Source organism: Rhinolophus sinicus, chromosome 1 (assembly GCF_057876585.1).
Source record: "Rhinolophus sinicus isolate RSI-liver-muscle chromosome 1, RSI-T2T, whole genome shotgun sequence".
NCBI classification, from domain to species: domain Eukaryota; kingdom Metazoa; phylum Chordata; class Mammalia; order Chiroptera; family Rhinolophidae; genus Rhinolophus; species Rhinolophus sinicus.
The window spans coordinates 45,458,769-45,482,916 of NC_142501.1; the positions used below are offsets into that span (position 1 = coordinate 45,458,769).

Here is a 24,148-nt window from a genome sequence, read left to right on the forward strand (position 1 = left end):
TGACTTTCTCTTATAATTTTTAATTTCCCATACTATTATGTTGTTTTTTATTTTAGTTCCACTTTATTGAATGTATTAACTGTCAGCTTCCAAAAATCATTTAGGATATAAGTTAAGATATAACCAAACAAGCAAATAAATAATGTAGAACTATAGGTACTCAAGAAATTCAAAATCAAATTCATTAAATCACTCACAGTTACACACACAAAAACAAAACAAATATGATATGCCCGCTCTCTATCCCCCTTTTTGGGGTAAAATGTATTTAAAAAAAAAATCCTTCTAGAAATATCAGCTCAGTTATGGTTTCTCTTTTCTCCTTATATACTACTTAGGGTTGATCAACAAATATGGTTGTCAAATGTCCTCAAATTATCCCCTTCTTCCATTTCATTCCTTGTGACTAATTATCAAACTAACAAGCAGTCATAATCATTTCACTCCCTTCTTCAAGACATAATCTCAATGTTTCCCCAATACTTAGAGACTCCTTATTATGATGCTCAAAATAGTCTGGTTTCAAATCTAACGCCTATAACATAGCCACACGGAGCCTGTCACCACTTAGTGAGCACGTAGACTGACATACCTCTATGCCTTATTTCTCGGTCTTCATGTTCCTGGAAAGTTTAAACCAGTCCCAAATCTCTTCCTCTCAAGTCCTACCCATCCCTTGAAGTCCAGCTCAAACAATATCGTATCCATAGGGTCTTCCCTAATCTTACTTAAACATCAGAATTATTTGCTTGATGCTATTTTTCACATTACTCTTATATCACTTATATTTTTATTTTGTACAATGGCTATTTTTATAATTTCTGTATCTACCACCAGGTCTTTAAGCCCTTAAGAGCTAAGTCCACGTGTTAACGCATACATTTATTTTCTTGTGGCTCACAGTAAGTACTCACTGAATAATTATTGAACTGAATTAAAAGATAATTTGGTTTATATAAAATATTTCCTTTAAACAGTTTCCATCTAATAAACATTTCTGTCTCCTTAACAAATAATTTGAAATGTTATCACCTTTGTTCAAAGGCACAAGAAGTTTATTAATCATAAGCTATTTCGATCATCTCAGAATTGGCTTGGGTCATGTCGGCATCTCTTGATGGTAAAAATCCCTATGCTATAGTTTCTTTATGTCAGCAGTGAAGTAACAGGTAGTTCCTCTCCTTATAGTGAGTCAGGTGATATAGTATGTACTCTATATAGTTATAAATCATTATAATTTACATTAGGAGTTTGGAACAATGATAAAAAATGAAAATATTGTTTATGCATAAAAATTGACCGTGATGCCCTACTTCTTAAGAAATCATCTGATAAAAGTGAAAAACTGAAGGCATAAAGTAGACTCTTCACTGGAGGCCCTTCATTCACACCTCACTGTTCAGCTGAAATCTGTAAGAATCACATGGTAGCAACACAGCAAGAACATTTATGGCTAAAGCAGGGCAGGGAGCATAGCCACCAAAGCCAAAGCCCTTCTGCTGGGAAATATCTCCCAAGAGCCTAATGCTCAAGAATGCAATTTATGCAGATGCTGGTTAATGACCATGACTCATCCATTACACTGCACTTGCTAATGACCTCGGTTCTTATTTCACTGAGAAAACAGAAGCAATTAGAAGAGAACTAATTCATCTTCTCACCACCACAATGGCAATCTCCCTGTATCTTGACTCATATACTCTGCCATCCCCCCTGGTACAAGGCTAACCTCTCTATTTTTGATCTGAACACTACCCCTTTAAGCTTGTGGAGAACATTGCTCCTGTAATAATTATCCATCCCTTTATTCCAATGTCAGTTGGTCCGCTATCTATTTGACCCTTCCCATCAGCATACAATCTTGATGTAGTATCATCCATTGTAAAATAAAACTGAAAAAACAACTTTTAAATAATATACATGACCATCTAGTTCATATCTAATTGTTCAGTCCCAGTTTACAGTAAATCTCCTTAACAGTCATCTATACCTTATATTTCCACTTTCTTAACTCCTGTTCTCTCCTTAACCCAATTTTAATCAGGCTTTTATCCCAACAATACACTGAAATTGTTGTTGGGAAGGTCTCCAACTACCTTCGCTTTGCAAATCCAATGATCAAACTTCAACTAATAGCAACACAGTTGCTTTTCCTTTCCTTCCTGAAACACCTTCATCATTAGTTTCCAGAAACCACTTTCTTCTGGTTTTACTCTCACATCACTGCCTCTGCTCAATGTCCTTGGCTGTATCCAGCTCCTAGACCTGACCTTGAAACTTTGGAACATCCCAGGCACCAGGTCTCTTCTTTTCTCTTCATAGATGTATTCCTCATGGATATCCTCCAATCTCATGACTCCCACATTTGTATTGCCATGCCAACTTCACCTCTGAGCTCCAGACTGACACGCCCAACTTCTTACACTGTATCTGCATCGGAATATATAACTGGCATCTCAAATTGTACTAGAAAAACGGTTCTCTTAATTCCCAAGCAATTAATTTCTCCAGCATTCCCCCTTTTCACGAAATAAAATCTCCATTTGCCCAGCTGCTTAAAAGTCATCTTTCCCTCACACCTGTCAGTTAAATCTATCCACTTAGGCTGCTTTATCTTAATAGCATTTATAATGATCAGAAGTCAACTTATCTATTTGTTTTTTTGTTTACTCTTTATTCCTTTCAATAGACTAATTTCTATTGGGCTGGAGTCTTGGGCTCTAATTCCTATCCCCTCGTATATTGAAAAAATTCTTCTGCTTCAAAAACTACAACTGCTTTTGATTCAAGGCACATTTCCATATCATTCGGTCTGATTTTTTCCAGAATCAGAGTCGGCAGGAAAAGCATGTGCTCTGGAATTAGATATTCCGAGTTTCTATATGAGCTCTGCCCTACCGCCTCACCCCCACCAGCAGCTTTATCCTTCCCATCAACATGTTTGTTAGACACTTACTATATTCCACTGTTAAAAAAACAACAAACAAGCAAATAAACAAACAAACAAAAAATAGAGACCAGCCTTGAAAATTCACTGGGCAGACAAAACCAGTTTCGTTATACAATCAAAGCTTATTTATCTTCTTTTGCAAAACTAACTTGACCAGGGTTATTTATTGCTTATTATGTCTCTGAAAATCATAAGTAAAACTTAAACTGTTTCGCAAGGTTGACGTGATAACCACTGACCAACTCCCTATCATTTAAGAAAATTCTAATACTATAATCAATCACTAAGAAGAATACACAGTCACGGCCTTCCCACTACATAAGCTGCTTTATAACAACACACCCCTGAGCCTCTGTCCATGTTTTGGTTTGCGTGCTCCTGGTTCATAAACTGCCTGTTTGATCTATGAACAATAAAGTTTTACTAATCATTCTGTTGGTGATTCATTGGTTTTACTTTCGTTATTTCTGAACTTCTGACATCACAAACTATGTTAACTTCTTTATACACATCACTTCATTCTAACAAGTATGCGGGGAAAGTGTCATGCCTGTTGTAAGGATCACAGAAGTGCTAACTGGTATAGCTAAGACTGAGGGGAGGAGTTGAACGCCAAAGCCCCTTCTTCTGCAACCGTAGTTCAACAACGTGTCCAAGGTCTCCCACATAGTTATGAATGGCACAGAGAGGACTCAAGGTCGTATCTGACCTCTACTCATGTTCTTACTAAATATCCTGATGTAATCAATGTCCTCATCTATAAAGCAGGGTGCTGATGACATAAATGATGTGTACACACTAGACAAGGCGTGCACTCAACAACTGCTAGCTTCCAGTCCTGAGCTCTGACACTTATGTGCACTTGACAACATTTTTAAAAGCTTCATATTGTTTCCAAAGTTTTTCTTTAGTCCCTGTATTTTCTTCCAGTATTTTTAAAGCACTTTTTCATAAAGACTCTACATGTAAATACTATGAAATTAGTTTACAAGATATGGTCATATTTATTAAAGTGTATAATTTATAACAATTTGTACAATTTTAGAAAAATGGCATGGGACAATGATGAGTATCCCTGCCTGTAAACTGAAAAGTTTTATATTATAAATGTTGGTAATGATTCCTACTTTCCTTACAATGTGTTTACACCATAAATTTTCTTTGTAAATGTTTACATAATTTTTCACAGAAAATTTAGAGGCAAAATTCATTTCTGTTGTCAACATTTCCTAAATGTTGAATTAATCAAATGTTTTACATGTTATAACCGAATTATAGCTCAATTTTACTTTACCATTCAGAAACATTAAAGCTCATACTAGTATCAAAAAAGCATGTATTCTTTCTACAAGATTTTTCTATTATGTCACATGACCCAATTATTTTGTTATGCCTGTAAAGGGTTGAATTGCTATTCACAACGGTGATTTTTATAAATGCGTCCAGTGTAGACAGACATTCAACAGATACTGAGAGCAAATTTCACTTAGGCAAACTGCATACTTTGTTAAATACTAATTCTAGAAAATTGAAGGAGAAAAAGAAAACATCACTCGCTCCACCTGGCTAACATTTTGTTAATTTGCTATGGAACAGAAAGAAAATAATGCCCAACGAAGGAACTAAGAAAACTGTATTCCCTAATATTACACAAGCACAGTAATTTTAACTATATATGTACTTTTAAAGACAATGTACTTGCATTTTGAATTTGTATACAAAGATAGGCCCATGTAATAACCTTTATTCAAGTGACTACTTGGACAATGCCAACATTTTTACTACTATATTTGTGCCACTGAAAGATAGAGGAAATTTTCCCATGACAAGTCCCATTAATTTTAATGGAAACTTCCTACTCCCAGCTTGTCGTTGGCAGATAAAATAGTTTAGAGATTGCAACTAAATGTAAGATCTCCCAATGGGAATCTGAAAATAAGTTAGTAGTATTCAAGTAAGTAAGCCACCGGTCTGAATGAAGATTCATTTGACCGGAATAGCTTTCCAAGTGTCAAACAACCCATGCACAGAACAGATGTAGCTCTTTAATAAACACAACTGTTTTTATATCACTTTCTATTAACATGCATGAGAAAAGGACAGAGTGACTCTAAAAAGTCCAAATATATAAATGTTCAAAATGCATATTTGCTTATAAATCTTGAGTCACAAATAAATGACACCATATTCTTAAATTTGAACACGAAATAATTGTGTGTACTAACAGTAGATGAGGAGTACTATCTTCTCAGCTAAGTGGCCAATGTATAACAACTCATACATTGAAACATTGACAACACCATTCAGAATTGTGAATTACAGAGTAGGCACTATTGTCATACGGTATCAGCCTTGCTGAGCAGTTCATCTTCTAATACAGCCGAAAACAGACCTTAAAATAACTGCTCCCCTAAATAATCATCTCAGGTATCTATTATGACAGCACCAAAGCACGTTCTTTCTAGGTACCATCAAATCCAATTTATCATCATCACCAGGACTGTGTACTAACTGGTGCTCAAAGATAAATTAGACAAGGTCCATGCCCTCAAGAAACTTACATCACAGATGGCACAATAGACAATGATAAGAGCCATAAAGGGTGAATGAAGGAGCTGAGAGTTGAGAACACAAGAGAGACATTCTAGCTGAAGTAGACTATCTATGAATAAGTATATTTATTAGTTCCATGATTCATTTCAAGTTACAATGATTCATTTTCATAAATATTATTTCTGGTGTTTCCTACTTATAGTAATGTTTTAACCTTTAATGAGAAATATACCATTTGAGCGTAGGGGACCAAATTCACTTACCTTATCAAATATTTTATATGAGACTTTTCTCTGTATAATTTCCAGGTACCAAAGCCAAAATGCTCATCTTCCTAGACACATCTTTTGAAGATTTCTGACCTTTTTATTAGATGGAGAATGAAACCTACTGCTGGAAAAACTCATGCTGTCTTTCTCTACCCCTAAACTTACCATTGCCATTTCATGTGATACACTAACATGTTTTCCTAAAAATTAAATTTTAAAAAATCATAAAGCAAAGCATGAAAACAACATATGTACTTTAAACTAATGCCTGGATTTCATTAGGTTTGACAAATGTGGTAAAAGTAGGGGATGAAGGCATCGGAGGGAGGAAAGTTGATTGATATGAGCTAATATCTATTCTGTACCTACTAGATTCAAGTTCTATGTAAATTAATCTGCACTGATACTTGAGATTTATAGCATTAATCCCATTTGGCAGATTAGAAAATAAAGGCTCAGATGATGTATTACAGAATTGTATATTTGAAACCTATGTAATTTTACTAACCATTGTCACCCTAATAAATTTTAATAAAAAAAAGAAAAAGAAAGGATCAGAGAGGCTACGTAACTTTTCAAAGATCAAAGAGCTAATAAGTACTAATATGAATGCTTTATCACTTCAAAGTCCAAAAAAGTTCTTAATCTTTCCACATATCAAGCTGTTTCTCTACTTGTTTTTAGACATCGACAAGCAACTGAGCCCAACAGAACTTCATTCATGATTACAGAGATTATTTTGTGTCAATCTGCATTTTCTCTAAAAGAAACAGTAGTGGAATGGGCTGCTTTAAAAAGTCTTTTCCTATTCTCATTACATTGAGAATAATTATGAAGTAATGCAGCTGATTTTTGAAGAAACACATCAAAATTTATAAACCCGTTTTCGTCAAAGTCACCTTGAGAAGGGAGATTATAAAATTATTGCAGTGATGATGTTACAGCCCAAGATAGTTCTGAAAATCTTTTAGAACCATCTTCAGAACCAGTGGTACACTTTGAATATCCTCAGTGGTCACAAACCTTCATCCTTTGCAAAAGAATTTGGCTTTGAGGAGTGGAATCATCCAGAGGCAAAAATTATTGACAAGACAGCTTATTTAGCTGAATAAAACCATGTGAAATGAAAAAGAAGAGAGGCCTATAAATTAATGAGCTATGCCAAACAATTGCTCATCCTTTGCCTTCCTTAAATGCTTGCCCACTTCCTATCTAAATTATCTGTCATTAGCACATGTCTGCTTTCTTTAGAGGTCTTATTACTACTACTATGTTTCCCTGAAAATAAGACCTAGCTGGACCATCAGCTCTAATGCATCTTTTGGAGCAAAAATTAATATAATACCCGATATTATATTATTATATTATACTATACTATGCATCATATCATATCATATCATATCATATCATATCATATCATATCATATTATAATGACCGGGTCTTATAGTAAAATAAGACCGGATCTTATATTAATTTTTGCTCCAAAATTACACATTAGAGATGATTGTCTGGCTAGGTCTTATTTTCAGGGAAACACTGTATTAAGAGTAAGCATTTAATGTATGTATTTTTACTAATATTGTCTGCCCTACTATAATGTAAGCTCTGTAAGCTCAGTAACCATGTGGTTTTGTCACCGTAGTGTATCTGCCATCTAGAGAGAACTGATACAAGTAAGACTGCAATAAATTTTTGTTGAGTGAGTGAATGGAACATATTGTTTTCTGACTCAAAAGCTGGCTCTCAAGACAATTCTAAGAAAATAGAACTCCTCCGAGCAACAAATGGCAATATCATTAAAGTACAGTCCATCTTTCCCAAGTATGAGAATAAGCAAATTCTTCTGGTTGGTTGAGAAACTTTTAGAGTCACAGTCTCTCTTTAATAACCTAGTCACAAAATAGGATAACAGAACAATAAAAATGTAATAATTTAGAAATAAGGGATTGAATGAAAGGAAAAGACATTGAAAAATTTTTTTCATTTAACTTTTGTTTCTACTCAATTTAAATGTAAATGTCTGGTACTGAAACTAGGATACAATATGCAATGTATATAGAGGAAGTAAATTATGGAAAATCATTACTACCACCAATTATGAAGGTTCAATGCAAAAAATCTGGATTATTAACATCTAATGAGTATATGCCATTTTTCTAAAGTAACTATTTTTTAATAAAAACCATTTATTTAATGTTTCATAAAAGACAGCCAATAGTTTCTTTCAGTTAATTTTTTAGGTAGCCAATGTCCTTGATGACTAAAAATTGAGAGTATTCTACAGGGACTGAGAGATATTTGTCAACATCTTTATGGCTTTGTAAGTAGCAAAACAAACAGCCCTGAGACAAATAGCTTCATGTGCTCATTAACTGGCAGAGATTCATTGACATCTATCTTTACAAGGACAGAAGAAGCAATCTATATAGGAGGTCACTGGGGAAATCACGAAGAAGGCAGAGTTTGACAAGCATTTTTAAGTTCCTCAAAAAGCAAGAACACCAAAACTAGAATACCATATCCATCAACTTGCTCAACTAACCTACAGTTAAGTTACTTATATGTTAGGGGGAGGGCTACTATATGTAAACAATGTTAATAATAATAATAATAATAATAATAACATGGTTAATATAGATAATCTGGAAAGTTCCAAAAAATGAAAAACAGGAGACAATTTCAAAATTCAGTCTAGAGGAAACCACTGTTATCATGGTCATTTTACTCTTTCCAGTGCTTTATTATACATATTGCTCAACCTGCTGTTTCTTAGTGTCCAAGGGTTTGATAGAATTCCCATAGCTTCCCTTCTACTCCTCACATCTGCTCATTTCCTTTTTCTGAAATTACCAGGTTAGCCATTACTTGCATTCTGTGAGGTATATTACCGTTGTTTATTTAATAAAAATGAAATAAAATTATTCATGAAAGGCAATAACAGTTAAGAAAAGTATTAAAGAACGGACTAAAATGATTGTTAAATCAGAATGTGTCTCTTAATAACTTCCTTTTGAAGTGTTGAAAAGATAAATCAAAGGTATAAAAATGTTCCAGAAGCTAAGAAGCAAGGTTAATATTTGGTGCGTAGATGAGTTGTACACCAGAAGACTGATTTTAGGAAATTCGAACAGTCACCACTGCTCCTAGTTGAGTCCTCTCTTGGACATCCCAGTGAGTCTCTGGTGACACTTGTAGTCGGGTGGCTCTTTACCTCTTATCATGCTGTTATATCATACCCCAATCAACAAGTCATGACATGAAAACTAAACAACAGATATTCTGCTGACAATGACCATGCCTGTTGGCTAAATTTTCATCCATCCCACCTCCAGTGAGAACTACTGGCTTAGCAGAATCCCCAGTTAGTGAAGTGCTTTCTGATATAATGAACCCCTACACAGCTGCTCAAGCAATTTTTGGTGGACCAATTTTTTTTTAAATTTACAATTTGTTGTAGACTTATATTTTGTCAAAAACAATAAAATGAATTACTAGAAAAATGAAATGAAAAAAGATATATAAACACAAGCAAATTTTTATTGATTCAATAGACACTTACAGATAGGCACCAGTCTGTAGGCCACACTTGAGGTCACACTGACCCAGTTCAAAGAGCGTAAATCTCAAGTGTATCTATGGTGTTTGTATGAGATTTATTTCCTCCAGGGCATTTATCTTGGTTAAAGCTGCCACTTACACCTGGATTATGCTTAATGGGACTATCCAAAGGCACGTATTTTTTAGAGACACAAGGGTAACTGCAATTGAAAGCAAGATTTAAATACCTAGATAGCATAAAATCTTAAACTTTCACCATAGACTGTAAATTTAACAACCTGATTCCGCCCTTTCGTAGATTTTAAACTATAACCTTTTTAAGAAAAACGGCTTTCCATGTAAAGCACTAAGTAAAACTTAGCTGCTCACACCCACAAAGAAAACAGAAACCTACAGCTTCATACCACGGCCAGGCTGCCATGAATGAAATTAAAATGTCAAATAAGTTGCAGTCTCTGCCCGCAAGTATCTTAACTTAGAAAGACAAATATGGCAACAAACAATGACAAAATAATTAAGTAAGTGCTATGATTGAGATAAAGATCATGGTCTCTAACACCCTTTATACACACCACTGATGAGTCCCAAATTCATATCTTCTGAACCAAAAATTTGCTCATCCAACTCTGCTCAATTTCTTCACTTGGATGTCTAAAGGTATCTCAAATTAAGTGTGTCCTAAGCAAACTCCTAATTTTTTCCCCCAAATAATAATAAAACCTGCTTCTTCCAGTCTCTCTCAATTAATGACTACTTCCCCCTTTAAAATGCTTAAGCCAAAAATTTCAGGTCATTTTAATTCCTCTATTTCTCTTATGCCCCATTTCTGGTGCCTCAGTGAATACTGTCAGTTCTACACACTACCACTTCTCCTTCCCCCACAGCAATCACACAAGCCCATGCCTCTTGTTCCTGGATTACAGTAGTACCCCTTTTATCCACAATTTCAGTTACCTGCAGTCAACCATGGTCCAAAAATATAACATGGTAAGTTCCAGAAATAAACAATTCATGAGTTTTAAATTGTGCACCATTCTGGGTAATGTAATGAAATCTTGTGCTTTCTCAGTCTGTCCTGCCCAGATGTGAATAATCCCTTTGTCCAGCATCTCCACGCTGTACATACTTCCTGCCCGTTAGTCACTTAGTAGCCATCTTGGTTATCAGATCAACTGTTGCAGTTTAGGTTTCACAGAGCTTGTGTTCAAGTAACCCTTATTTTACTTAATAATGGCCTCAAAGTACAAGAGGATTGATGTTAGCAATTTGGATATGCCAAAGAAAAGGTGAATGTTCTTGCACTAACAAGGAAAGAAAAAAATGGTATGCTGAGGTTGCTAAGCTCTACAGTAAAAATGAATCTTCTATCCGTGAAATTATGAAGGAGGAAACATAAATTCTTGCTAGTTCTCCTGTCAAACCTCAAGCTAGAAAAATGTCACGGCCACAGTGCATGAAAAGTGCTTCGTTAGGATGGAAAAGGCATTACATTTGTGGCTGGAGGACATAAACAGAAAACGTGTTCCAAGGATGGCTATGTGTTGTGCCAGGAAACACTGAGCCTACTACAAAGACTTCAGCAAGTGATGCCCAGAAACGAGTGACATGAAGGCATTTACTGCAAGTAAGGGATGGTTACACAGATTCAGGTATAGGTTTGGACTGAAAAATATAAAAATTACTAGAGAGAGAAAATTCACATAACTTTTATCACAGTATATTGCTCTACTTTATTATTGTTCTACTTTATTATTCGTTATTGTTAATCCCTTACTATGCCTAATTTCTAAATTAAACTTAATTATAAGTACGCATGTATAAAAAAACATAGCATATACAGTATAGGATGCTGTACTATCCCAGGTTTCAGGCATCCACCTACCTGGGGGCTTGGAATGTATTTCCCATGGATTGGGGGGTGGGGGGAGAGGGTTACCATATTCCAATAGCCTCCATTGTAAGGAACCTGATACCACCACTGTCTCATTCCAGTCTATTCTGAATACACGAGACAGATGAGGTTTTCTGAACCCAAGTCGTCTACGTCAGTCCTCTGCTCCTAACTCTCCAGTGGCTTCCCCTCACATTCAGAATAGAAGCCTCAGTCCTTACAGCGCCTGCATCATCTGCTCTCCTGACCTTATCTCCTAAAATACCAGGTCACTCTGTTTTAGCCACACTGGCGAGAATCTGTGTGGCTGGCTCTCCTCGTTTATTTTAGCTATCTGTATACATGTCATCTTTCTGACCTTACTGGAACAACATATAAAGAAGTGCAACCTCCTTGCCCCACTGTCATCTACCATCCTTTATCTGCTCATTAACTTTCATCAGCATTACTCATGAACCTTTATCACCACCTGCCATTCATATGTTTAGGCACTCATTGGCCAACACTCCCCACTAGAGAGAAAACTTTATGAAGGCTTCCTTTTGTTCACTGCACCCAGATCTGTGCCTGGTACAAAGTAGGCGCTCAAAATATATTTCTGAGTGAATGAATGGATGAATAAAGACGGATGCCTTGCTCTGGTTGGTTATGGGGAGTGTCAGGGATGGATTTGTATGAAACAGATGACACTGAAACTAGGTCTTGAAAAAACACACTCAAACTTGTCTAACATGGAAAGGGCTGAAAATATCATTGCCATATGCACATTTCCCACAAAATCTTGAAGCATTAGCACACATTTAAGGAAGACTATTAACTTTCTAGCTGAGAGAATCCCAGGAAAGAAATTAATCTGCATGATCCAGAAAGAGATCAGAGTATGGATTAACAATAAGGAAATTGCCACAGTTCTCATGAAACTGTACAGATGAGAAGTTATTGCAAAATACATTAAGCTTCTGAATAATGTAACATGCTCCCAGTAATCTGTTTATCGTTGCCTCAGCTTTCTGTTTTTATGCCACAAGATTTCAGTTTCATTCTCTTAAGAGTTTTCCCTACACGATGGGACTATAGCTCTGATATTTTAAAACAAAGCCAAGGGGAATAGTCTGCAACATCAGGACTTCAGAGGTCTACTGTGGTATCTCTATTCTACTGACACCTATGGCCATGCATTCTGCAATCATATTTTTCAAATATTACCTCTTTTTACCATCTGAAATTATCTTACACATATTTATTCATTTTCTTATTTCTCATCTTCTTCCTCATAGAAAGTGAATTCCTTATAGGACAGCAGGGACTTATCTACCTTGCCCACCATGTCCCTAGGGTCTGATAAGTGCCATGCACAGACAGCATCCAATCAATGCTCAATGAACGAATCAATAACATTGAAATAATAAATAAATGACTATTTCACATAGGGAGTTCAGACTTTAACTTCCAGCACCTGTGTCAGCAGTGCATTTTCCCCTAAGAGTTTTTCTCCCAAACATGATCAAAAGTACAAGTAGAATTGTGTTTACAACTGTATTTCTTGCTTTACCATATTCTGGGAATAGTATCTCAGCACACACCAGAGAAGCATCAAGTCTGGGAAAGGGATGCTCTGATGATTCAGAGCTAAAAGAAACAAGGCAATAGGAAGCAAAGGGATTCCTACAACCCTGGTGCCAAGGGTAGGTGGTCTTGCCTCACAGAAGTGACTCTGTGAGGCTTAGTGCCACCTCCTAGTTGCAGCTGTGTTTGGGAAACTTCCATATATCACTATCCATACTTAATTTATTCCTTAGATGACCTCAGTTGAGAAACTTTAGCCAATGCGAACTATCTCTAAAACAAAAGTTTTAGCGAAAGCCAAAGTATCAGTGCTTCTCAAATTTCCAAACTCTCTCTCTCTCACATGCATACACTCAAATTAGTCTCAATTTTATTAAATTTATAAACCTAGAAACTAAGGTCCAAGTCTTCTCTATTTTTCATCAGTGCAGCATCCCTTCCTCCCCCCACCACACTTTTTGCTGCCCACCCTCAAAAGTCATTCCCGTGTTTATGCATTCGTGTATACATTTCATAAATAGCTATTAGCATCATGCAAAAGATTTCTTTTCTGTGTTTAAAACATTGTGAAATAACGTTTCACTGGCTAACGAAGGAACTACAACAGCTGGCAATTCCCTGCCGACCACTACAGGCAATTATCAAGAGTGCCTTCGGTGTCAGTCCAGTTAGCTGCCAGTGGAACCCTTTCTCTCCTCTGGTTCAGGTCCCTTCAGGCAATGGCAGCTCCTCTACAGGCTTTGTGAAGTTAAGGTCTCTCTCCCTCCCTTTCCTCCACCCTTCACACCAGCCAGCTCTGAACAAGTCACAGATGCTGCCACTGGTGAGGCCAGAGGCCAGACAAGCCAGATACGTTAGAAGCTCAGTGATGGTCAGTGTTTTGGATAAAGCTGTAATCCCTGCTACAATGGTTGTTTCTCTCTCCTTTTTAAATCAGCTTCAGGGTAACAGTGGATGCACCCTACTCAGGTCTTCAGCAGAAGAAGGAAAAAAATGCCTTGAGAACATTTGGGCTTACAAAATCAGGATGTATGAGATATAAGGGGCTGGCAGCTTTTAATTTTTCCCATCAGAACCAAAAACCAGCTACCATCTACTATCACCATCTCATAAAGAAACACATGTGAAGAAATAATACCATGGTGAGTGGGACATTTTTCCCCCCTGAACTGATGCCGTGAATAGGGTCCAACATTGTGGTGGAAGAAGGGGCAATTCAGCACCCTATATTCTAAAGGGAGCACCCATGTGAGGAAAGATTGGTACTCCTCACATCCCAAGCCAATAGGTAAGGACCAAGAAAATCATCTATAAAGATAGAGGGTGCCTGCATGAATGGGAGAGACCAACACCTCATCACCTAACATGGGTTTTCAGGTATCCTTGCTGATCTGCCTCCTGCGTCGATTTTGGTAGGAAGGAAAGAGAATTGGAGAGACATGACAGTAAGAGTGGTGGACGGGAAACAGAAGAGGGTGAGAACAGGGTAGAGCAATGGAGTGACCTGAACAGCTATCACTTGGCAGGGCAACAATGCCACTTTGAGCTCCTCTGAGATGAAGAGCAAAGCTTTAACGCAGATAGGAAGCTGAAGTCTTAAATCAAATGGACTGACAGGAAAAAATGAGGAAGAGAATTTGAGAACTCTGCTAAACTATGAGAAAGAGCAGTTCTACAAAGCACAGTTGGGCTCAGTGCATAAAGTAAAATGTTCTTATGTTTGAACCCTATGAACTTAAGCGATATTAATGAATTAGATATAAAATACTTGGTTTCCTAAGCTGGCTGCAAGTCAAGGAAAACTTCTTGATGGATCATACAGGCCCACAAAGTAGCTTTTAAGCAAGACTTGATTCAGTCCAAGCCTGCACTTGACACATGAGAAAAGTGGTTCTTAGCTCACACTAAAGACCCACATGATTAATGTTATGTTTTCTACCCTTGCTCTTTTTCTCTCTGTATATTCCATGGATAACACCAGTTCCCCCGAAAGAGGCTGGCCTCATTAGCAAACTCAATACTGGACAGGAGAATAACAGGTTAATACTTTTATAGAGGTGGTAGGGAGAAAGATATACTAGCTTGGCTAAATTCTACCACCCCACCTTTCACTGGTCATAGCCATTGTGGTGTTTTTTGATTCCTGTTTCATTTTTCCTTCCATTTTCCTCTCACTCTCTTTTGCCACTTGTCCCCATCACTCTTATTTGTTTTCATCCCCTTCCCTAGGGTCAATTACAGCAAATGGCAGAATGATAGTTAAGGAAGACACATCACCTTAGATTCTTATCATCCCAAACCAGTATTTTCTAATAAATACCTCTTAGTATTAGATACCTCTTAGTATTAACAGATTAATGTCATTATATTTTATATTCTAGACCACTAAAATTAAATAAGATTAAGTGATAATAAAAATACAAAAATACAAAATCATAGTTTCTATGTTAAATGTGCTAAAACTGGCAACATCAAGTTATTATCAATTTCTCATAAAGGGAAATTGGAGCCGGGTTGTTACTATGCTTCATTGCTTAAACATAATAAAATTTATCACTTAGCTCACAAAGCATTTTTCAATCTGACAATCTGAAAGTTTAAAATTCAGATGTGTGTACATGTGTGACATACACATACATACCCATCTATAGTTACATATACATGCATAAACATGTAATATAGGTACTTATGGTACATTTTCCTCTCTTCCTTTAAGGAAAAAAGAACTGCAGATGCATTTTATTTTACAATTATGAACAAGTACTTAGGCATCTAAGAGGAATAACCTTATAATAATAAAGATCTTAATTCTCAGATATAAAATAGGCTTTCCTCTCCTTATCCCAGGAACCCTCATTTCAAGGTAAATGTAAATAGCAATGCCTATTAAAAAAATATTACTACTGATGAAAATTTCCAATAATTTGACTTTGATATTTTATCATCACTACTCAATTTTTCATGCTCATCTTTTATGACTATCCTCTTTTAGAGGCTCATAAACATAAAAAGCAAGCTTTTAGTAGAAACCATGAAGAGATGCTATTTGAGAAATGCAGAGCAAGTCCCTGATGGCTTCCCTTCTGCATCTTCCACGTGTGAGTCAGTTGCTAGGAAACGTGAAAGATAGAGATTCAGTATTAGGTCTGGGGAACAATGAGCTAGCTTAATAGTCATCTGAATAATAACATATCACCTTCATAAACTGTTGTCTACCTTTGGAAGCTGAAGAATATAGGTGACAGTTTTTGAGAGACACAGATTTTGAGTGTCATTCTGTACCTACTATAAACAGATTCTGGTACCCTCTGAAATAAGAAGCAACATCTGTAGACATCTTAAAATCTTTTTTTCAGCTAGAAGTTGTACTCATCCTTCTATCCAAACTTACAGGTGATAAAAACTAATCTCTTCACTGCTTCAACATGTATTTTGATGTTGCTGCACATATATATGTATGTGTACTTGCACGCATGCACACACACAATAGAAAAGAAATAGAAAGCAAACACACATATCACCACTACCACAATAAAACACATGCTGCAAAATCACCAGAAGGGCGAAGGGAGGGACTATAAACAACTTAAGGGAAAATGCGCACGGGCGTGTGCACACATATTCTCTCACACACGTCAAATGCGTTTCTAATTTCTTAGGGTTTAGTCTACCTGAGTCTAAGAAACAGAAAAAGAACTATGGATGGGAACTCAGGAAATGTGGGCTCCATGAATTCACTGTGTGACTCTAAAAATGTATCTTAACTTCTCTGGGAATCATTTCCCAGAAAATTAAAGAGTAATGCTCATCTCAACAGGTTTTGGGGAGGATGGGATGAGATAGTGCATGTACTAGCATTTTAACAGTATATAGCATGACACATGGAAGGATGTAAAAATGTCCATTCCAGTGAAAAGGCAATATGAAAATCAAAATTAAGCCAACTAAAAATCAATAGATGAAGAGGTTTTTTTTTTCCCAAAAAACTTCATACATAAATTAGAATATTTCATTAATATTAACATCAAAACAGTTGACTTGGTGTGAACTGCTAATATGGGAAAGCAATGATTAAAACAAATTAAAAAACAAAAACAAAACACAAGAAGTTACATTGTGCATGTGCCTGAGATTTTTAAGCCTTTGCATTATTAATTCCTCCAGAATTTTAAAGTAGAAAAGTATACCAAACTATGAAAGCTGCAAAAGCTTTTAAATGGGCTCTCTCAAATACTATCCTCTTTGTCTTTTCCATGCTATAATAGTTTTGCCATCACTTTCTACCTTCAAAAAATGAACTTACACGCTGTAAAACCTGTGAACCACTACTTAATTCAAATTGAAACTGAATTTCGTGCTGATTGTGGGGTCTTTTCAAGATATTTCTTACAATTCCAGTGGCTGACACATATACCAGGAGTGGTTAAGCACTCGGGGCCTGGGAGACTCTATGTACAGTTTTCTATGGCTGCCACAACAAATACAACAGGCTGGGTGGCTTACAACCAGAAATTTATTTTCTCACAATTTTGGAGGCCCGAAGTCCAAGTTCAAATTGTCAGCAGGTCTGGCTTGTCTCGAGGCCTCTCTTCTCGGCTTGTAGGTGACCGTCTTCTTGCTGTGTTCTCACATGGTCTTTCCTCTGAGCACATACATGCCGGGTATCTCTTCCTCTTCTTATCAGGACACCAGTCATAGTGGATTGGAGCCCACCCATATGACCTCATTTGATTGTAATTGCCTCTGTAAAGAGCCTATCTCCAAATACAGTCACATTCTAAGGTACTTTAGGAGTTAGGACTTTAACATGAATTTTTGAGGGACACAATTTAGTTCATTACATTCCACTTCTACTTGAGCTCAGTAGAACAATAAGCATTAAGAAGTGATGAACAAGCGACCAGCTCCACACAACAGGCGACAATGCATTCCCCAAGGTCAGAAAGCTCCAGTTCCTTATCAAGAGAGGAAACAAAAGGGAGGGCATGGACATTCAGGAGAAATTATGTTAACATACATAAATATCAACATGGCTGAGGGAACAGAAGTCTCTTGGACTCACACTGAAAGGAGAAATATGTTCAGCTGTTTTAAAAATGTTTAGCTGTTTTAAGAAAGTTTCCTCAACTCTATCTACTAACTTGGGCATTTACTCAAGCTGAGTCTTCAACTGAAAGAAGTGCATTGCTAAAATCCAAACTGGCAGCAAATACTGGGGAGGGGACACAAAGGACAAGCCATTATGTGACATTGCAAATTTTGGTTTCAGGAGGAGTTATAAAAAAAACGAAAATCATTAAAAATAGTCTCTGAATATTTCTAAAATCACTTTGGAATAAAAAGGCAGGTGAATAGATAACACTGTCACTGTCTTAGCCTGTGCTGTAATCTCATCTTAAAAAATAACACCATAGATGTTATCTTAGATTTCTACAGTTTTTACCATCTCCAAATATTTTCTCATTTCATCCTCATAATGACCTCTGTGAGGTAGAGAAGGCAGGAAAAAATGAGGAAAATGATTTTCAGTGAGGTCAAATGACTTGCCCAAGGTCACAAACTAATTACCAAGGGAATCCGAACAAGAATGCAGGACTTCTGACTTGTAAGCTGGCATCTTTATTCTTGGGACTTAACTACACTCAGGGAATTGAAACTACAATTTTGCAAAATTCACTTAGCACCACTGGGATGTAAAAGTCTATAAATAACATTAAATTTGCTGAAATTCTGCACATAATCACAAAATGAATTTAGTCTGAAGTAAAAAATAATTCTGACCACTTCTGCAACAACAAATATAACATCTTTAAGATATCAATCATCTGAAATTTTAGAAACAGCATTTTTGTTGAGATTTATTTCACTAGGCCACACTACTGGGTAAATATGATAAAAGTTCAAAGCAAGAAAAGACATCCCCATAAGTAACAAGACAAGGAGAAATTTATTTTGTAACTAGATGACTTTATTAACCAGATGATCTTATTAATCTACCACACACATTTACACTAAGCTATGACATTCCTTCAGCTAACCGAAATTAAGGAGAACAACTGAACCATTGGACGACTTTAACTGATCTGGTTAAAGAAACCCAGCTTGTTTAGCCTGAAGGGAAAACCAACCACTGAATACCAACTACAATAAAATTTGTTTCAATTAGCACTTCCTATGTGCCAGACTAAGTGCTGTATGCATATTGTCTCACTCAATCTTCACAATCACTCTATGAAGTGGGCACCACTTGATACCCATTTAGCAAATAAAGAAATGGCACTGAGGCTAAATAATGTATCCAATAACCCATTTTTAATATGTTGCTGTTCCATGAGTATTCACACCCAGCACTGCTTAACTTCAAAGCATGTAGTACTGGTTTTCACTCTATTGCCGTGATCCCAAACACAAAGAAAATTGAGATATTGCCTATCACAACTGGAAATAGGCAAAAAAACGGACCTACAGAGCAACAAAAATTCATAAAATTTCTAAATAGTATCCACTATTAAATATAAAATGAATGAATGAAATTATGGAATTTCCTCTAAATGCTTTAAAAAAAAAAAGAACAAACTATCTTCATACATTCATTCTTTCATTCAATGAAAGTGCTGAGCACATGCCATGAGCCAGACACTCTCCTAGGTCCTTAAGACTCTAAGACTAATATGATGGGACCCTTTGTTTCCCTTTCAAGGGTTCAAAGTCTACTGAAGAAGGTAAATGGACAGAAGAGATTTTAAAAGGCATTAATATGGGCACTGGCAGAGATTAGAGTTACAAAAATGCCGTAGGAAGTGGTTTTATAAAGCTGTTTTTCACTCTCCTTGTAAGTCAGTGACATAACAATCTGTTAGTCGAGAAAAGGCAAATCTCTGATGGGCCAAAATTATATGGACCAAATGCATAACTTTTTGATAGGCTTGATCCAAGGATAAACTTCATACTATGTAAACAATAAATGAGTGTATTTTATGGCACATGCATTTTATCTTGATAAAAAAATTAAATAAGGATGAATGAATTTTATATCCTTCAGAACTTTAATCAAAATATTATTTTGAAACTGACCTTTAAGCATAATATGAAAGAGAGAATTCAAGTTATACTATTTTAAAGACTCTGTTAATGAGCCAACCTATTACATCACAACGTCTCCTCCATAAGGACCAACAGAGCAAATCAGACCTTAAGTTTCAATATCAGGAAAAGCTGCACTTCTTCCAAATAAGTGGTAAATTTTTATCAAATGAGTGTCATAGATATAATAAATGATCATATGATCCTCCCTTTCCTTAGATGTTATCATTTTTATACAGTGACATTTTAATTTATTTATATCTACCTTATTACACACATACACATAAGAACTTAAACAGACTTTTATAAATATACAGAGGGTGTCAAAAAATGTATACACATTTTTAAGAAAGGAAAAAAATGTATTAGACAATAGTTTAGTGGTTACCAGAGGATAAGTAGGGAGGGAGAGGTAGATGAGGGTAAAAGGGATCAAATATACAGTGATGGAAAGAGAACTGACTATGGGTGGTGAACACACAATGTGATATGTAGATGATGTATTACAGAACTGTACACCTGAAATCTGTAACTTTACTAACAATTTTCACTCCAATAAACTTTAATTAAAAAAAAAGAAAAAACTGTATTAAAATTGTGATACACAATATATAACGATAACAAAAGACAAATACAAATCTTGTTTGACTTCTTCAATTACAAGAGGTCCTCAAAGTGGTTATCATCAGCACAATTTTAATACAGTTTTTTTCCTTTCTTAAAATGTGTATACAATTTTTGGCACCCTCTGTATAAAGTAAATACAAATAGCACAAAAAATAAGTGATGAAACATCAGTTAGAGGTCCTAGTTCTTGCTTAAGTCCTATAACTAAGTGACTCAGTAAGTTAACAAGGTCTATAGAAGAAAAATGAAACTGGTAAGAGCTTATAAAAGAATTACATAATAGATTATGTTAGTGACCTTCCAGTAATGCCCCTGCAACATTACTGCCCTTTTACATGAAATAGTAATTTGATCATTCACAGATATTAAATAATATGTTATTCCAAGGTGATCCTCTCTCCAAGGGGCCAACTAGTGTTTCCAAACCACCCCCAGAAACATAGCAACTTGGGATAAATCTGACATGCCCAAGGTCTGCAAGAGTGCGGGGATGTTTCCTTTTGACCTCTGACTACCTATATATACTATATGCCCACGTCCTCCTGCCTCTCCATCCACATACTGAAGTTGTCATCTTTGTTGACATGGGCCAGAGGGACTAAAGTGCAGCAGGTTACTTCAGTCATCAACCGTGACCTTCCCATAAACAGGGAAAACTAGACCCACAGACTCAGTCATGATGGATATTCTGGCCATAAGGGTGTGGCAATCCACATAGTGGCAGAAGAAGACAAGAGGACCTCTTGGGACAAGGAGACCTTCCACAATACATCCATTGAGGACATGTCCATCAATGTTACTGACCTCATTTGAAAAGTCTGTCAGGCCCAGCCTGGGTCCAATTCTGGGACTGTGGAAAAAATGGAGCAGTGGGGGAGGGAGTCAAGGGACAGACAACTTTGTCATATTTTTTCTTTTTAAAACATGAATAAATAAATATAATTTTTGAGGCCAAAACATGAAAAAAAATTTTTAAATGTTATATGGGTCATTGATCTAAGCAAAGGAATGTTTCAATGTCCATATTCATTAACATGTTTTTATTAAGATCAAATTCTATCACTACATTGTGCTGAATAACTACTGTTACTTAGAATAGAGATACAATGTGTATAATTGTTAATGATGCTCAACATTTTTGCACTTTTATATCTATTTTGAGGCTCTAGCTATAGATTTATTCTTTATTAGGGTTTCAATTCAGTAATACTGCAATATATAGATAGAAATAAGCTATTTCCAAGGTTTATTTCTTGTGCAACCTGAATGCTCAGTTTTTCAATAAACCATACTTGAAAAGCAAACTATACTTAAAAAACAAACTAACAAAAAAGTTACATGCTTACTAGATAATGGAAAGTACCAAGTTTGAAATCATCTTGTTCATATCTATTTATTCATCCACCTTCAGTTCATGCTATTTCATCAAAATAAGATCTCTTCAGGGAAAATATAAAAACACCTATTCTGAACATTTTAAACACTGCAACACTTTAACATGAAACAACATATGAAATAATAGCCATTTTTTGCTTTACTCCATTTTACTAATCAACACTTACAAATATCCATTTCATACTAAATAAAACACAAGCTGTAGGATAAGTCTCCATTATTAAATTTATTGTCAACTGGAATACTTGAAATAGTTGCCTACTTTAAATAAACAGCTGACATTTTTATGAGGTGCCCAATCTTACGACTCACGATGGGTCTTAATATGGCATGACATCATCAAAAGGTAATCATGTGTTAGCAATTTCAAGACTAAAATTTCTGGAGGCTTCTAGAGTAACAAACTGCTAAGCAAAAAATTAATTTTTTTAAAATTCCTTGAAGCAAAAATTATTAGTTTCTTTTTGTTGTTAATTTATTCATATCTCCCTTTACTTCAAAAAAATGATTTAAAGCAGTTAACATGTTTGTAACTTGCCCATTAAATATTTCCTCATCCTACCACTTTATATTTATTTGGAAATTGGGTAGATGGGGTATTATATTTTAAAACAAGTGATTCTACTCCTTTTTAAATGAGTGAATCTGATACTAGTTTGAAGAACTCTAAATTCTGCCAGCTATTAATGCCTTTTATTATCAGTCTAAGAGGCAATTCTAAGATTTTATTAACATGTTATCTAATTATTTACCAATAGTAACCCACTGAGAACCTAAAATGAGGTATTAGTAATGAATTACAATTCCCAAAGGACACTGTTTTAGCCGCTTATGATAGTAAAAACACAATTATCTATACCTAAAAACACTTGAGAAGACAGAGGTTTACAATGAATGATTTCAGCTTATCATAATGCAAATCACCAGTACATCATCAGATGAAAAGACTTCCTGTTGTTTCATATTAAAAGACTTCCTGTAAGGTGGATTTTGGGGGTAGAGATATTTCTGTCTTCTGTGGATCATCTTGTAGTGATTTGGAAATTGTTCTTCAAAGATGGTCACCTAACATTACAAGTCAGAACTAATTCATTCATTCTGCAACTTCTCCTATCAGTACTTGACTAATTCCTGGCCTCTGAAGGCTGCAGTCACCAAAAATAAAATAAAAAGTACATTGAAAAAAATGACCATTTTCCAAAAACGGCATGCCTCAACCTAAATTAAGTCAACTAGAACTGTGGTGAGACACTATGTTTGAACATTTATAAACCCACACCGTGATTTAACAGAGGGAAAAAGTCATTGCTTTTACTGGAATTCAGCAGAGCAAAAAATAAACCACATGAGATTCCAATATGCAGTGTAAAGTACGATTATTCATAACACAAACTATGGATCAATAATTTAGATCTGTGATTTGTAGTTGAGAGAGGGATGCTCATTTAATGGGCATATTATCATAGGCTCACTGCCGTGCTCTGGGCTCCACCTCCATTCTCTCCCCCAGTGAAGAATGACAGGATCATATTGGGGATGGGGCAGAGAGAATATCTGAGAACCACTGATCTAGAAATGAAAATTTTATATACAGTTCAAAAAAAAACTACTGTATATTAAAACAGGTACAAATGCAGGGGAAAAATGGGTTTTTTAAAAAGCAATACTTATTGAGGGGAAGCTTGTGATTTATGCTAGCCTTAACTTCTGCTTCAAGCAGAATAGTATATGAATTACTCTATTTAACAACTAGACCCCTTGAAAAATTTCAATGCATATGATTTTTAACACAGTACTAGCTTCCTAAGAAAGTAATGGATCCTTCCAAGGATCAAGGAAAATGAGAGACAAACACAACAACAGTTAACCAAATAATGACTGGGAGCTGATATGTAGCAAGAACCAAATTTCAGTGTCAGAGTTGTCCTGTAGGCAAGTACCCGTAAGGGCTCTTGAATCCCTAAGCCTAGTATCGGCACGTGCTTTGGGTATACTACACAGTGGGGTAGTTAATTCTGAGACTCTTATTAAAATGGATTACTGAAAGGGCTAACAACATCCCAAATGACTAATATGTCTTAACTCCTGATATAAGAAAGGAAATCCTGTACGAAGAGAAGAAGACCTCAATAAGAATTGTTTTGTTTTTGTTTTTACTTTAAGAAATACACTGCTTATTGATTTCTGTTTTATATCCCACACGTAAGTGAAATCATATGGGTTGTTTTTTGATATCTGATTTATTTCGCTTAGCA

At 35.8% G+C, this 24,148-nt stretch overlaps 1 protein-coding gene and 1 non-coding gene across 2 annotated transcripts in view; one reads left to right on the forward strand and one right to left on the reverse strand.

Annotated features, from left to right (window-relative positions):
- SLC2A13 (solute carrier family 2 member 13) overlaps positions 1 to 24,148 on the reverse strand; it is a 309,333-nt gene that overhangs the window by 182,565 nt on the left and 102,620 nt on the right. The window lies entirely within an intron of this gene.
- LOC141570269 (small nucleolar RNA SNORA67) lies at positions 20,879 to 21,021 on the forward strand. The gene has a single exon (XR_012494274.1). It is a non-coding gene; the product is annotated as a small nucleolar RNA SNORA67 (small nucleolar RNA).